This window comes from Lycorma delicatula, chromosome 7 (genome assembly GCF_047948215.1).
Source record: "Lycorma delicatula isolate Av1 chromosome 7, ASM4794821v1, whole genome shotgun sequence".
Taxonomy (NCBI): Eukaryota; Metazoa; Arthropoda; class Insecta; order Hemiptera; family Fulgoridae; genus Lycorma; species Lycorma delicatula.
The window spans coordinates 54,765,447-54,783,510 of record NC_134461.1 but is presented as its reverse complement, the minus strand read 5'-3'; the positions used below and the strand labels follow the sequence as shown (position 1 = coordinate 54,783,510).

Genomic DNA, 18,064 nt, shown 5'->3' with positions numbered 1-18,064 from the left:
TTTTTCATTCTGTTTATGAGGTCTTTTTATACCGATTTTTACTTCTGTTATAAAGTAAAGGAAGTATTGTGAACACAAAAAATTTCAGTTTCCAGATTTCAACAGAAATATCCATTTTGACTAGTTTCGGCATAACATCTGTACATATGTATGTTTGTAAAACAATTAACCACAGGATGTTGAAATTTTGTTTTTAACTGTTATAACATCTAGTTTTGCACCTCCCCTTTTGATTACTATTAACTAAAACAAAAGTGTCCAAAAAAATCCAAAATCCTAAACAATTTTGATTTTGAACTTTTTCTTAACCACAGTAATAATCCTTCATTGAGAGCTTTTCAGTGATATGTCATAAGTGGTACTTATTTTCATTGGTTCCAGAGTTATAGCCAAATAAAATTTTAATTAATGAATATCTGGATCTTAGGGGAAGGCACATAATATTTCCAATAACAAAAAAAAAAAAATCAGAAGTTTTCAATGAGATAAAATGTTATATATACACTTTTCATTTAAAAAAAAGTGTGTAAATGTAATTTAATAGGCATACAAGTTAGTCATGTGTTGTCCACATCAGATTTTTATGCTAATATTAGAATCTATTTAAGATGATCCTTTATGTGTCAGCAAATTTAGGACCATCAGCATTTTGATTATTTTCTATGGGATATATGTAGGAATGTTGGGATTAAATATTTTTTTAAAAAGCCTGAAGGGTGACGACTAAATTTGTAGGAAATATGTTTGGATTTGTTAATAATGTCTTATACCTGTATAAGTGTATAATTTTTGTGAATATAGTTTTATACTTTATTGCTTAAGGAATTGATAAATTATACATGGCCTGCTTTCATCTGATTTTATTAAAATGACACTAACATTTTGCATTTTTGTTTTAATTTTTTATCTGAAAGTGTTTCAATGTTTGATTGTTTTAGTTAATTCTGTGGATGGTATGCGTTTTTTTTTTTATTTCATTTCACAGGTTCTCTTGTACATTGGTATTGTAACAGCCATTTGTGTGGCCGTTACTATAGACAATGGTGAGTTATTAAAAATAAATTGTGTTTATTTATTTCAGATATATTTATTTAGATTGCTAACAAATATATTAGGTGTCTTGATCACTCTAAAAAGAGTACTTCTGAAAATAGCACCATCTATGACACAATTTTTATAAATATATTTTTTATGTTAATATATTAATTTACATTACCATACATATTTATCTTGGTGTGATGTATTTCCTATTTCAATATTAAGTAGGAATTTATGATATTCAGAGGTTACATGAACTTTTTTTTTAATATACATTTTCTATTCTTCATAGTTATATGCCAGTTGTTTTAAAGACCGCCAATGTTACAAAGATTTATCATTTTTTCAAGATTAGTATGGTTTGATGACACCTACTACAACTACAACTTTGAATGACACCTACTACCTGCCTAAAAATGTAAAGTTTTAAATCACTACAGGTAATATTTTTCTTTTTGTTTTAGACTTATTGCAACATTTTCTTGTGCCATATTTATTTTTTTTGTATAATTCAGTTCATTATCTAGATATGTGTCATATCATGTATATCTTGTTTATTACTTTTGTTTCAGATAAATTTTATGTTGTGTAACTGAATACACATGGTAATGTTTACTAGTATTCTGACTTGCATTGTTCCTTTGTTTATTATTTTCAGAATGGATTGTAAATAAACAATATCTAATACAGATATCCATTAAGCATCCATTCTGTGTATTTTTATTGGCACAAAATAAATACTGTATTATATATTACTGGCACAAATAATACTGGATCACATCTTTATAAAGGTGTTTTTATAATTTTACTACAGGTGCATGTATACAGAAAAAGATGTTAAATACATAAATAAGATTACATACTTTCCAGCCCACTACAGAATTTTATCAGTTTATAATGGTAAATATTTCATAAATTTCAGAATTAAAATATTATTGTTGTGCTAGTATAACATATTGTTAATATTTTTGTAGATCTGTATGTTATTATTACAGTAAGGAATGTGTTTTTGTTGTCTAAACTAATTATTGATTTTATTAATTATGTTAATTGTTTTATACTTTCTGAAAGGTCATTCTGATGTGTTTTATACATATAAGCATAGAAACTAGCCGGCTGTTTGGATGATTATAAATGACAGCTGTATATGTATTTTGCCTTTCAATCTGTTACATTTCTTAAATGAACCCAGTTAAGATTTTCAAGTGTGATGGTATGAAATGTATTTATATTATTTTCATGTTTTACATACATGAATTATGGAATAGTGTATTCATTAGATAATATAAATTATAATTGAAAAGTGAATACACAAAAATTATCTTTAATGCACTTTATTTTTGGGTTGAGGTTTTTTGTCATTAGTCACTGATTAGTTCAATACTATTCTTCAACAGCTTTTTGTTCTCAGCAAATCTTTAAACCTCAGTATATTTACTACACCCTTTATTCTCAGTTATCTTTTGTATAAACACCAACTATTGTCTTCTTTCTCTATACATACCTTTATTACCAAAATGTTTAAACCTAGATATTTTAACAAATCACCCACCTACGTACAGAGCAGGTGGGAATTAACTCCCAGTAGAAAATTATTTATAACTTTTTTAATACTTAACTAATTTTCATGAAACAAAAAACCTTGCAATGGTAGAATTGTTATGCATTGCTAAAATCCCACATAAGCACCACCATTATCCACCAGTTTCAGTAAACAGATGGGAATATTTGTGACAGACCAGTGATACATTTCCAAGAACTTGGTGAATTCGCTCCTCCAATTCATCAAGAGTTTTTGGTTTGGGCAATAAACTTCCTCTTTCACCCACCCCCAGAGGAAGAAGTCACAGGACTTGCTGGCTATTCAAGGGTGGACATGACATCCCAACCAGCATCCTAGAAAATGGGTGTTGAGCCACTCACAGACCGGACTTGCGAAGTGAGGCGAGGCCCCATCTTGCATAAAGATTAGGTCATTGTAATTGTTCCATGTGAATACAATACCATGAACATAATCTTTAATCGTATCAAGGTATTATTCTGTATTCATTGCATCCCAAATGAGATATGGACCCACAACTTTCATGGATGTCATACTGTACCACACCGTAACCTTTGGGTGATGTTGGCTTTTTTCAACAACCATTCTCGAATCCTATATTGCCCAATAATAACAATTGTGCAGGTTAAAAATCCTCCAACATGAAAGATTGCTTCATCTGATCACAGGATATTACCGAAAATATTGTACCAGTCTCCATACCAAGGAAGCATCATCTCCCCATATTCCAACCAATAATCACAGTCTTCCAGCTATAATTCCTGGCAGTAATGTGATTTCCATGGACAAAAATATAACTTTTTCTTCAGAACAGTTTAGATTGTATGTCGGGTTAAACCACTTTCGCGAGATGCCTGTTTTTGTGATTTCTGAGGACTTCAAGTGAATATTTCCTGAAACACTTGCACATTTTCCTCCATTCTGGATATTGAGGGGCAGCCACATCTCCTAACATCGGATACAGAACCTGTATCCATTAGTTTCAAATGACAATTCCTTATGGTCTTTGCATCTACCGAAGCATGAGGTACTTTCACACTTTTTCACCATCTTTATACTTGTACCATGAACCACCATACTTTGTACCAAAATGCCAGCTGACCTCGCTCACGCAAGGTTATGTGTTGCACCACGATCCACCACTGATACCTGCAATGACATAAATAAGATATTATGGAATAAACTCTACCATTAAAAGGAACAAAATGCTTTTTGTGTCATGAAAATTGGTTAAGTATTAAAAAAGTTATAAACAATTTTCAATAGGTAGTTAAAACTTGCCCACCCAGTATAACTCTTACGTTGCAACAAGACTCTTTCCTTATGGCATAGGGGCATAAGGTAATGATTTCCTCATTTTAAACTTTATCAAATCACCTAATTTTCATTATGTTCCTGTAATACTACACTTTAAATTCCTCTACTTTTTCTCTGTCCTTTAATATTGTCCATTTTCATTACCGTAAAGTGCTATACTTACCAGAAATATTTTTTTAGAATTTCTGGGTAATTTTTACATATTTATTTGATCCTAGTTGATTTTTTCTATGTGAAATCTCTCTTTGTAATGCTAGGCTGCTTTTGACATCTTCCTTATTTCATTCACCTTTTTGTAATTAACAATGTAAGCAATAAAATGTTAGGGCTTTTGGTATATTATATTACCTTTCTTTTCTAAAAGTAAGTTTTTATTTTTTTCTGAACTGAATGTTCATCCTAGCAATAAACCTATGCCGTTTGATATCTCTTTCAATTTATTGTTCACCATGAACCTCATTCCTTTTATAAGACTGAAGCAAGTTTTTTGAGTCTTCGTCTATAGTATTAGAATTTTTTTTTATTTTCTATTTATTCTTTTTTTATTGACATCATATGCTAAGTATTAGACTTTCACAAGAAAGACATTAAACTAGTCTAATGTCACTTTGACACTCAATCAATTCATTTCAAATTTCAAAAAAAGTAGTTAAAAAATTTAGTCAAAAACATAATATATTCCTACATTCCATACTTTATGCTTAAAAGCAGTCTTACTTTTTCACACCTCGTATTTTAATCAACAAGTTTTCATGTTTTGCAGAATTTTCTTGTAGTGTAGTGAGTTTTTTAATGGATGTATTGTATAAAATAACAATGCAGTTGAAACATGTACAATAAATAACCTTTTGAAAATAAAAAAAACTGAAAAAAAAATAGTAAAAAAAAAACATTTTAATTTACTCTTTAAATTTTTATATTTTGCAGTTGACAATAAATTAAGCGTTAGTAAGTTGGTGGTTATTTTTAATTTGGTGCTAACTTCTAAAAGTCAATAATTAAAGATTAATTGAAAAATTTATTTTTAATTAGGTTTATTAAAATTAATTTTAGTTTCAATTAACAGTGATGTGATGGTCTTTGACTCTCTTACGCTTTTATTTGTAGAAATATTAATAATTATCAGAGTTTGTATTATGAAATCTAGTAAAGCAGATTCTGTGCAATGTATTAATAATTAATAAGATAAACTTTTGTGTACAGATTTTGTATCTCAGTGTAAAGAACCATTGTTTAGCAAATAAAGTAGATATATTGTTTTTGGTGAATACATCTATTCTAATCTTTTAATTGCTATGAAACTCATAAGTGTATCTTAGTTTTAGGAAGCTTCAGTGACAGTTGTTTTCTTTAGATAAACAGTATTGGCTATACATCTAATCCTGTAATGTACCGAATGTTGGTGTCATTTTAAGTGCTGAATGTTGTTCTATTGTCATAAAACAATAGAACATAATTTTATCAACAATGATAGTGAAGAGTCAGTTCTAAGGGGTTATAATTTACCATGCTAAAAAAAAAGTTTGGATTGATGTAAAAGATATTTACACAAGAAGGGAATGTATGGTACACTTTCAATCATGAGCTAACCACTGAATACTGAGGAATTTATCTTAATGCAAAAGTTGTTTGTCATCAAATGTTATGAGAATCAAAATATTTATTTTGAAGTTATGTTGAATCCTAGTTACATATGTGGAGTGGTTTAAGATCCATCTACAGAAAAATTCCTGCACCTGTCAAAAAAAGAAAAGTGGGTTGTCTTTTACACAACCCACCGGGTTGGTCTAGTGGTTAACGCGTCTTCCTAAAGCAGCTGATTTGGAAGTCGAGAGTTCCAGCGTTCAATTCCTAGTAAAAGCCAGTTATTTTTACACGGATTTGAATACTAGGTCGTGGATACCGGGGTTCTTTGGTGGTTGTGTTTCAATTAACCACACATCTCAGGAATGGTCGAACTGAGAATGTACAAGACTACACTTCATTTACACGCATACATATCACCCTCATTCATCCTCTGAAAAATTACCTAAACGGTAGTTACCAGAGGCTAAACAGGAAAAAGAAAAAGAGAAAAAAAAGTCTTTTACACAGTGTTTTACATTGTTACTAATGCAATAGATTGCTTTCATACGATTGTTCCTGGAAATTATTGTATTCACCTATCCATGTCATGAAAATTAATAGAATTTTTAAATTATGTAATTAAATTTTTGAATAATTTATTTTTTCTCAATTGTTACGTAAGGTTCTTGTAATTGCCACATTAAATGCTGCTAGATATGTCAGGTTAAAATATAGGGAAAAGCACCAAAACCGTTGTATCTTTCATTCAGTATTTTAATCTCTTAAAAAAAATGATGAAATGAAATAATATCAGTGCACTCGTAACTTAAAAAAAAAGCTATATTTAGATGCTTTATAGAAAGTAGTTCCCAAAATTGACACAACTACATTTATTAAGGATGTGAATTTTATATACAAGTATGTATATAAATACAGACTGTTTTTACTTCTTTGTACAAAAAAGTAAAAGAAAGTATTGAGATTGCGACAAATTTTACAATCACAATACTTCTAAAAATTCTTTGAAAAATTTCCAAAAACCTTGTGTTGGAATCCTTACATTACCAGAAATATCATAAGCTATATAAATAAATAAATATATATTTATGTTTAAATAAATTTGAAAAAAAAATTATACTATGTATAAAATTGTCAACTGCACACTCTTTAATTATCCTGTAATAAAGAGCAGTGTTTTTTTTTTTTTTGTAGTTATGTTTTTAATTTTTAATTTATCTCCTGTGTACATGAAAAATCCACACTGTAGCACATTGTACTTACTAGAATTTACCCAGATATTAATATGAAATCCCTGTTTCAATCAGACTACAGTTACAAAGTAAATAGAATTTTGTAATAAAAAAGAGGTAACCAAAACAGAACACTTTTCTAGAAAGTGGAAAAATTCTTCCACTGAAGTTTATTATCCAAAGTTAGACCGCTGTATAAAATATTTCCTGATTCATTAACAACATACTCGCATGTCATAACAGCACCTGCTTTATTTAAAAGCTTATTCATAAATAATATTTGGTCCATTTTATTTTTGTTTATCAACAAATCATTATTACTTAACCTATGAACCACTGCATTAATTACTACGCATACTTTTGACTCTGGACCTCTATGTACTTGATTTGATATTGTAATTACTGCTTTATCCTTTTAAAGAAGAATGTGACTACCTGAAATATTATTTACAAGCTTAACTATGCAATAAATGCATATAACAAATAGTACAGGGCCAAAAACTGAATAAGGGGACATCCTGAGCTCTGTACACCTCCGCCACCCCGTTTGTTTCTAGCCCTTATCAACTTTACCAGAAGTCATCTTTTGACATATTCCAGTCCTCCTCAGCCAGGATGCCAGAATGCATTAAAACAAAAAACAAAACAAAGGACAAAAACAACAAAAACATGCTTCGTGCAGATTAACTCGTACTTTGAGCACTCATAAAATATATGATAGGTGTCATCCAATTGTCCACATTAAGAAAACATCCTAGAATCTAACAGGCTGAATTTCTGCAGTCTGTTCCTAAAAGCACCAAGGCCAGAAAAAAATTGCATTACATATTTATTAGGGTACCCAAGAGGCGTCCTGCAAACCAATATCTGGAAAGAGATCATGCATATAACACCCACCCTCACCATCATCCCATCTGGCCTGCAAACAAGGCATTGCCATGTTATTCAATTTCTCAAACTTTTTCCAGTCAACTCACAAGACTTCTTAGCAGCATACCACTGCTGCTGCTCAGACACAGTCAAGTCTATTGGTTTCACACCTTCAATCACCAAGACTGCCTCCTGTGAAATAATACCATAACAACATTAGGCGTTGAGCCCTTGTCCTGATAACTCTTATATTTTAGCCTATCCATCTAAACAGGCTGTAGTATAGCATAGTATAGCGTAATAGCCTCATAATGCCTTTATACAGAATGTTCATGGTCTTAAAATTAAGACCCCAGTCAGGATTGACCACACATCGAGTACCGAAGAAGACATTACAGGCCTTCTCCGTGATATGTTGAAGGTGGTTCTTAAGTTGCAGTTTCTTATCAAGAAATACCCCCAGATACTTTTAAACCTGAACATACTTTATATGCTGGCCTGTTATCGAATCATGGACTCCTTCTCTTTCTTTTTTCAGTTTAACCTTCGGAACTACTGTAAGGTATTACTTAAGAGGATGAATGAGGATATATATGAATGTGAATGAAGTGCAGTCTTGTACAGTCTCAGATCGACCACTCCTGAAAAGTGTGATTAATTGAAACCCAACCAACAAAGAACACTAGTATCCACGATCTAGTATTCAAATCCATATAAAAGCAACTAACTACCTTTACTAAGATTTGAACCTTGACTTCAAAATCAGCTGATTTGCGTTACCAGGCTTTATATTTTTCATAAGCAGCAAAATTTTTGCCATAAGCCTGTTGTAGCTTGAATAATAAATAAATCATTGATAACCCTATTCTCTTTTAAATCATTTGAATTACTAACAATAGTATCTTCTTTCAAAAAAATAATAGTTGGATCTTTGATGATTAGATATATAATTTTTTCTTAGTTAAGTTTTTCTATATTGGAATACATATATATATAACCCACCAGGTTGGTCTAGTGGTTAACGCGTCTTCCCAAATCAGCTGATTTGGAAGTCGAGAGTTACAGCATTCAAGTCCTAGTAAAGCCAGATATTTTTACATGGATTTGAATGCTAGATCGTGGATACCGGTGTTCTTTGGTGGTTGGGTTTCAATTAACCACACATCTCAGGAATGGTCGAACTGAGAATGTACAAGACTACACTTCATTTACACTCATACATATCATCCTCATTCATCCTCTGAAGAATTATCTAAACGGTAGTTGCCGGAGGCTAAACAGGAAAAAGAAAGGAATACATATATATGTATATATATATATATATATATATATATATATGAGGTGAATATGTTAGAAAATGCACTCGCAATATTATTTTCCTCCAGGATGTTTTTATTAAAATTTGTTGACACCATATCTTAAATGTAAAATAAAATAAACATAGCCAAAATCTGCCACCAATAAAATTATTAAATGGTTGCTGAGCATTAACGTATGTACATTTTATTGAACTACAAAAATCTGCTGCTGTAAACAATAGTACAGCAGCTTGGGGTAAAATAGCTTGGCTTGGGGAAAAATTAGGAGATAACATATTATTATCTCCATGTTTATATATCTACCTGTTCCTTCTTCTTCTAGAGTGTTATATTTTTTCTGAGATAAAGACATCTTTGAACAAATTTTATTCTCAATTTGTTACTATTATATAAGCTGCGTAACTGAATACTATGTACAAGTAGTTTTATTTCTCCTCTCAATTTATATTAGGTGCTTTAAACAAATGGAAATAACTAACGTAACATGAAACGCAAGTTAGCATAAAAATAACAGTCATTCCCAAAAACAAGTCCCAATGCCAGGCTTATTCAAATAATGTGATGATTTTCAATTAATTTCTTCACTGAGCTAAATATATTGCTGCACATCCCAAGCCAATTAAAATCCAGGCCCTTAAGGACAACTTCATTATTTTGAACACAGGTATTTCATGAAAATTCTTACACTCCTTAAAAGCAACACTGACTAGTGTCTCTTGTATCTCAGATGCTTTAGTTGTAGTAAGAATATCTGGGAGATATAGTATACAACAACAAACTGGTGTAGGAAAGTTAACATCAGGAATTAATAGCAGACAATGTGCTAAGTCAGTCAAATATAAGCTGGAGTTTTATTTTTAACATTTATTAATATAGAATAAAATACAAAACTCTTTTTTTTATGTACTCTTGTTGAAGTTCTACACATTTTTCGCAACGTGTGGGGAGCTTGTGGATCCCTTCTTCATACAAAATTTGAAAACTAGTCCTGAGCAAATTGTGCATGAACTCTACTTCATTGACGCTCTGGAATCTATGTCCTACCAGTGCCTCGTTTATTGCCTCCAGACAAAAAAAAAATCCCAAGAGGATAAATCTGGAGTATATGGAGGTTGTTCTAAGATTTCCCGGTAAATTTTGTTTCAAGTGTTAATGACAGTGTGGGGGGCCTGGCTGTATGAAGAAAAATTGAATCTGTAATTGGCTGACTGTGGCGTATGTTCCTATAAGTGGCTTTCAATTTGTCCAAGAATTAACAATAGTATACAGCATTCTCATGCGATGTTCGTGAAGAAAGTCAATGAACAATGTCTTTCTAACCCAAAAGACAGTAACTAGTACTTTTTTAGCTGATGGACATGTTGTAGTTTTACCAGGCAAGGCTTTCCACTCATTATTCCATACTCATTGAATTTGACTCGAAAGTCTAGTGATGGACCTATTTCTCATCACATAAGTATTAAATGTAAAAAATTATTTCCTTCTCTCTGAAACCAGTTCAGGAGAATTTGGAAAATTTTCTGTCAGGCTTGTTTCTGATTTTGGATCAAATATCTGGAGAAACCCACCTTCCTTTCTTTTTCCTGTTTAGCCTCCGGTAACCACCATTTAGATAATTCGTCAGAGGATGAATGAGGATGATATGTACGAGTGTAAATGAAGTGTTGTCTTGTACATTCTCAGTTCGACCATTCCTGAGATGTGTGGTTAATTGAAACCCAACCACCAAAGAACACCGGTATCCACGATCTAGTATTCAAATCCGTGTAAAAATAACTGGCTTTACTAGGACTTGAACGCTGTAACTCTTGACTTCCAAATCAGCTGATTTGGGAAGACACGTTAACCACTAGACCAACCCGGTGGGTTTGGAGAAACCCACCTGCACAGCTTTTATGGAACCCAAGGTGCTTTGTGACAATGGAATGGACATTTCTAAAACTGATACCCAGTTCTGAAGTGATTTCATCAACCATAAGGCGCCAATCATCTTCAATGAGGTTATGGATCAATCAAATGTTGTCGTCCATTGCACTTGTCCTTGAATTACTACTGTGACTCATTTTTACAGTTTCACGCACTCCTTTAAATTTGCTTTCTCAGTCATATTGTTGGGTACGTGACACCACATCTTCAAATTGCATACATAGTCTGGTCAGAATTTTGTAGGGTTTGATGCACACATTTGTGAGAAACCTCACAATAATAAGTTAGGTAAGTGAAGATAGAATCTCTTGCTCTGATATGACGTTACCGACCAAAGAAATGCAAATATTGAAATGGTTAGAACGTCTATCCCCTCCCTACATTTCCATCCTCAATATCCCTCTGCATTATTCCACTCATGTTCTACCAAATCTGGTTTATATTTGACTGATCCTCATGGATTATCTCTAATCAAAACAATTACGTAAAAATATTGAAATGAAAAGAATGAAATATATGGCTCAAGTGTCAAAAAAAACAAAAAAAAAATTAATAATTAACTTGCAGCTCTGTCTGACTTTTCTGTATCCAATCAACTGTTCATTAGTAGACTAAACATTCTTTCAAAATAATTGAGTAAGATCTAATTAAATTATTTAAAATTTTATTTTTTTGAAAGTTTTTTTAAGTATAAGATGGTAAACTCGTAGTCCAAAGTTATAAATCATTAAAAAATATATTGAAACATTCTGTTTGCCCATGATTTTTTTTGTTGTTGTAATGCATATTTAAATAATAAATCACAAAAAATGTTACCTTGTTCTGTAAGAAAACCTGAGCTTTTATTTATTTATTCATATTATTTGAAACTAACAGGGGAAACATTTTTTAACACATTCTGATTATTGTTTTGTGGGCATTAAACTTTTGTTTTTATGCATCTGACATCAAGGATATAGGGATAATAAAAAAAATTTGTAAAGTGCTGTATGATAGAAATAAAAGTAAAAAACTAAAAAATAGAAATTCAAAGAATAGAGGTTTCTAAAATATGAGAATTATCGAACAATATTGAATAATTACATAGTCATTTGTAAAGCTCCTAATCTTGTATTACTATAGAGTATATACCAATATGGTATTATAATTTATATGTTATACTGTGGTTAATCTATACTTCTCATGAGTGAGAAAGTCATTACATTTTACAGTATTGTTGTTTCACTCTACAGAATTGTGAAGGGAATTTATTTTTCTCTAATAGATATCCAGACATTGTTTGAATTTTTTCTTCAAATGTGATTTTCATATTAGGCTATTGAACATAATGGTAACTGTCTTTATTCCTGGTACATTTGTTTTCTTAATGTATACTGTGTAACTTTGTAGGTTGTTTACAGTAAGAACTCTGCCCATAACCAGATAGATCTGAAATTCATGAGGTGATTCAGGTCATGGCGATGATTTGAAATTTATCACCACATGGGAAGGAGAAAAGAAATTGCCTCAATGAGGCCATCCATAGGATTTCCAGTAGAAAAAGAACAACAAATGCACTACTTCCCCATAATCTTGTTATATCTACGGTGTTACCATAGACCTGAAGAACTCTTAACTCTAAATCTGCCAATTCTGCATCTGTTTGATTTTTCAAAAAAAATTTCCCTATAACTTATATCAATTTTACCCATAATTCCCATTTTCCCTAACTAATGAAAGAAATTCCTAATGACTTAACAATACATGTTTTGACAAATTCAGAAAAAAAAATTATTTCTATAACCATTTATGAAAAATATTAAAAAAATTTAATTACACAGATTTGAAGTTTGGTAACTTCAAACGTAAAAGGAGTTGGCCTCGATGGTGCAAGTGGTAGCAACTCGGACTTTCATCCGGAGCTCCTGAGTTTGAATCCCCATCAGGTATGACATTTTCACATGCTACAAAAATTGTCATTCATCTCATCCTCTGAAGCAATACCTAACGGTGGTTCCGAAGGGTAGGACAAAGGCAAGAAATATTTTAAAATATTGGTGTAAGAACATTATGTTTTGATTATTCATTGTAAAGAAATTATTAATTTGGTTCTATAATTAATAGAGTTTAATTAAGTTTGTAATTTAATTCTATAATTGGAAACTGAGCCAAAATTATTGGGTAACTGAATTAAATTTACTATTTGCTGATGATAAAGTTTATGTAAAATCGTTTGCATACAGAGTAGTCAAAAGTATGGAAACTCCCTCAACAACTTTAAAACTGTTCCAGGTAGAATACTTTCAGGATAATGTATTGGCCAACTACTTTACCTTTTGATGAGAAATAGAATTTCAAACCCCTTCTTTCAGGGTGGTCAGGGGTAGTAACTTAAATATTTTAAATGATAACACCCTTTGTGTGATAAATTATTTTAAAGGTCTCTTAAGACAAGAAAATTGCTATAAATAAAAAGCTGATACTATGCTTTTACTCAAAATGGTGGTGGGATAAACTTCGGATTTAAAAAAAAATTACTTTGATAATTTAAGGCACTGTTATCGCAAATGCTTAAATTGATAAAAAAATGATTTAAATGGATATTATCAAATAAATTTATTTAAAAAACAAAATTTACTATCATAACATTTGCTTATTTACTTACATTTCATTTTAATAAATGTTCAAAATGCCCTTTTTTTTGGTGATTGACAGTGTGCTAATTGGTTGTAAAAGAACGATACTGTGTTATTCAGTGATTTCCGAGTGATGTTTTGTGCTGATTCTCAAATTCTATTTTGTAAATCATTGTTATCTTTTTGGCTTGTTATGTTAATCATACTTTTTAAGCGGCACCATAGAAAGAAAGTAATCAGATGGTGACAAGTCAGGTAATCTTGTTGACCATTCTATTTGACCTCTTCGGCCAATCCATCTCCAGGAAAAAATCCATTTAAAATTTCATGTACCTGTAGACCGAAATAAGGTGGGGCACAATCTTGTTGAAACAAAATATTTTGGAAGTTGGGGCTAGCAACATTATGAATGTTTGGAATGATATGGTTGACAAGGAAAGCCTCATATTTCACTTCATTTAAATCTACATCAATAGATATAGATAGGCCTTATCAATCGTCCACCACCAATTCCTGTCCATACATTTACTTTGATTGGATACTATGCATGTGTGTTGTGATACCAATGTGGATTATCAGTCCAGTATCAAAAATTATTATGATTTACATTCTCATTTAAAAAAATGTGGTTTCATCACTAAAAACTATGTTTTTTAATAAATTAGGATCAGAAAAAATATTGTTCATCATAGTTTCACAGAATTCAAGCCTTTGATCGTAATCATTTTAAGTTCTTGCACTAGATGAATTTTGAAATTTTCACTTTTTTATGTTTCAAATCACTGAACTTTGGCTAATGTTATGTTCTTGAGCTGTTTTACAAGTTGAGGAATGAAGACTCTCAATAAATTCTTGCATAATCTCTTAACGATTTTTTATTATTTGTTGCAGATTTAGGCCTCCTGGTTTTCCTCTATTATTAATGCTTCCTGTTTCTTCAAATCATTTGAAGGTTTTTTCATTGTAACCTTTGAAATAGGGTAATAATCATTAAATGTTGCATTAAACAATTCACAAACTTCATTTAAGGATCTAACACTATCACCAAAGCTCCTCATCATTGAAAGTGTGACCCTCTCCTGTTCAGTAAGTGAGATGTTATCAATGTTAGCAGATGACACAGAAAAAATTCAGTAAAAAAACAATTATAAAAAAATTATAAAAAGGATGGATAACAAAAATTGCTTATAAATGTGGTAAAGGTACACAAAATATCAGTTGGACAACCCGTTCACAATAAGTACTAATAGTTTTGAATTGAAACATTCTAAGTGGAATATTATACAATAATGAAGTAAGCTTCATTTATGCAACAATGTAAGAGACCATCTATAATGATTAACTAGTCAGCATGATTAGGTGACAATTTTTTTATTTTTTTACTCTTTAAATTGGAATAAAAACAATTTTTTTGTGTTAAAAAATACATTTTTTTAATTTTTTTAACTTTTAAAATAAATTTTAATTAAATTAGATTAAATTTTAGTTTAATTTCTTTTCATTATTTGAACTTAATAAATTTAGTAATTTTCAAAATTCAGATTTCAAATTCAAACCCGCCGCCATTTTGCGTACGGACATCGTATCAAATTTTTATTTATACAGTTTTCCTTGACTTAAAAGAGACCTTTGAAATGATGTATTGCACAAAGATGTTACCATTTACATTATTTGAGTTACAACCCCTGGTCCATCCCTCAAGAAGGGATTGAAATTCTATTTCTCGTCAAATGGTAAAGTAGTTAACTTATCCTGAAAGTTATAGTATTCTATCTGGAACGGTTTTAAAGTTGTTGGGGATTTACATACTTATGACTTACTCTGTGTATTTGTAGTATGCTAGTCGTTTGTACAACTTCGGCTATCATCGTTCGGGTTTGGTCGGTATTAATAAGACGTCATTAGTAAGTAAAATGCGCTTGTTCGCGCCATCTACTAATTAGTGTGTAATTTTGGCTAGCGTTCGACATTAATTAGAAGCCGAGCGTGCATGTTTTAACCTGTTCATCGTCGCGTTTCTTCGTTTGGTGTTGTTAATCGCTTCTTATATTAATCGTTATGTGTTGTGTTATACTTAATTTTGTGTTATTTGTTATTCCCTGTAAGTACGGATAAATTATTACTTTCCTATAATCAGTCTTACTGTTATTGAATACTTAATTATGTATAGCTTATTTTGATAAAATAGGTTAGTTCTTATTTTTAGATAATATGCAAATATATGTACATAATACGTATAACCGGCCGGGTTAGTCTAGTGGTTAAACTCGTCATCGCAAATCGGCTGATTTTTCGAAGTCGTGAGTTGTAACATTCGAGTCCTTGTAAAGTCAGTTGCTTTTATATGAATTTGAATGCTGGACTGTGTATACTAGTGTTCTAAGGTGGTTGGGTTTCAATTAACCACACATCTCACAGTAGTGGTCGGTCTGACTGTTCTAGACTACATGTTTGCTGGTACATTTACAGTTATATTCCATTACATCTACAGCTATCTAAGGCTAGGCAAGCCGGTAGCAATAATTGCATTTGCTTATACAAAAACACCCAGACCTAGCAGTAGTTGGAAAACTGATTGGAAAAACAGCATACATGTAATATTTTTTTTTTAAAATGTAGAAATTTGTTGACAGGTCTTTTTTATGGTAAACATAAACATAATAGATAAACACTATTGTTTAATTGTCATGGCTTTTTTTTTAATAGAGTTTTGATTTCCAGCCAGTTACAGTGCCTTACCCATATAATAGAGCAAATGTTTCATTCCATCAGGAAAAAATTACTTATCCGATAAATATATTTTAGATTTTTAAATATTTTGAGGCAAAATTTAAAAAACCCCTTTAAAAAATTAGAAAAAGAATAAAAATAAAAAAAACTTAAATGGAAATAGATGTAAAGACATATTTACTGAATAATATTTAAATTTTTTCCATTTATAAAAATACAACATGATTTTGGTGGGAAAAATGTTCATCAAACTGTTGGAAAAAATAATCATAAGGGCAAAGAGTAATCTGATATATTCCGCTCCTAAAGAAAGAATTTATTAAAAGTTTTTCTAACTTTTTATTTAAATCTGTCAACTTGAGTATTTGGTAATTGTGTATCATACTGGCATGATAATTAACTTAGATTTTTTTGTACTTCAATATACAACATTTAAATGCTAAATAGTCAGTTTTAATAAACTGGTAAAATATTCTATGTAAATAACTCATCATAAATATGTAAATATTTGTCCTAAAATACAAGAAAAAGTTATTTATGACATATATATGTAACTAAGAAATTTGTTATTAGATTTTTGTACTGAAATGAATACAATATCAATAGTTGGTAAATAATATTGGGTCTCATGTGTTATATGACCACCAGTATAAATATCAAATAAATATCTGTCTGTCCATGTTCGGTTATGAGATAACCAAATAAATATATATATATGTATAAATTTGTATAATAAATAAATCTAAAAGTATAAATATAATCTAACCAAACTTAACCTTAGCTTACTAGTTACGGTAAGTGAGCAAAGCAAGTGTAGGTTAAGTTTGGTAAATCTTATAATAAATAAATATATATATATATATATATTGAATATTTATAGGGGTGGTTGTGTAACCCATGAGACCCAAAAAATTGTCAAAGAGATATGGGTTAATAATAAAAAAAAGTATTTTGTTCAGATAGATAATAATATTAATATTTACAGATATGAGTATTTTAAACTATAATTCATGATGCGTTGGAACAAAGTGACATTACTACAGAATAAAATTTTGTAAATTTTTAAGTACTCTTATATGTATAATTCTTTTCTTCTTCTTCTTCTTCTTTAGTAGAACTGTCTATTTACAGGTATCAAGAAACATCATTCTCCGTGATGGTCTGTCCTGAGCTTTTTCTTTGAAGTTATAGTATCCTTGTCTCCTTTTCAAATCATACAACATCCCTATTCTCCTTCTTCATCTTCCTCTCATCCGCAATCTTCCCTTCCCTTATGAAGGAACTTTTGAATACAGTCATGTTTAAGGATGTGGTCATCTAATTTAGCTTTTCTTTTTTGTACAGTGTTAATCATACTCCTACTCTCATTTATATTTGTGAAGACCTGAACGTTAGGTTACTCTCTACTATTCTTGAGTCACAGCTCTGCTATGACGTTATCTAGACGGAAAAGTAAAAAACCTTTGGTGAATTTATCTAAGTGGTTTAACATGAAAAATGTAATAATTTCTACTTTTTTTTTTGTCTTCAGTCATTTGAATGGTTTGATGCAGCTCTCCAAGATTCCCTATCTAGTGCTAGTCGTTTCATTTCAGTATACCCCCTACATCCTACATCCCTAACAATTTGTTTTACATATTCCAAACGTGGCCTGCCTACACAATTTTTTCCTTCTAACTGTCCTTCCAATATTAAAGCGACTATTCCAGGATGCCTTAGTATGTGGCCTATAAGTCTGTCTCTTCTTTTAACTATATTTTTCCAAAGCTTCTTTCTTCATCTTTTTGCCGCAATACCTCTTCATTTGTCACTTTATCCACCCATCTGATTTTTATCATTCTCCTATAGCACCACATTTCAAAAGCTTCTAAT

General features: G+C 30.8%; 1 long non-coding RNA gene across 1 annotated transcript in view; it reads left to right on the top strand.

The window, feature by feature from the left end:
• Nucleotides 1–15,423: 15,423 nt before the first annotated feature.
• Nucleotides 15,424–18,064, top strand: part of LOC142327603 (uncharacterized) — a 383,769-nt gene continuing 381,128 nt past the window's right edge. The window contains exon 1 of the long non-coding RNA XR_012757025.1: nt 15,424–15,563. This is a non-coding gene — a long non-coding RNA (uncharacterized LOC142327603). The remainder of the gene's footprint in view (nt 15,564–18,064) is intronic.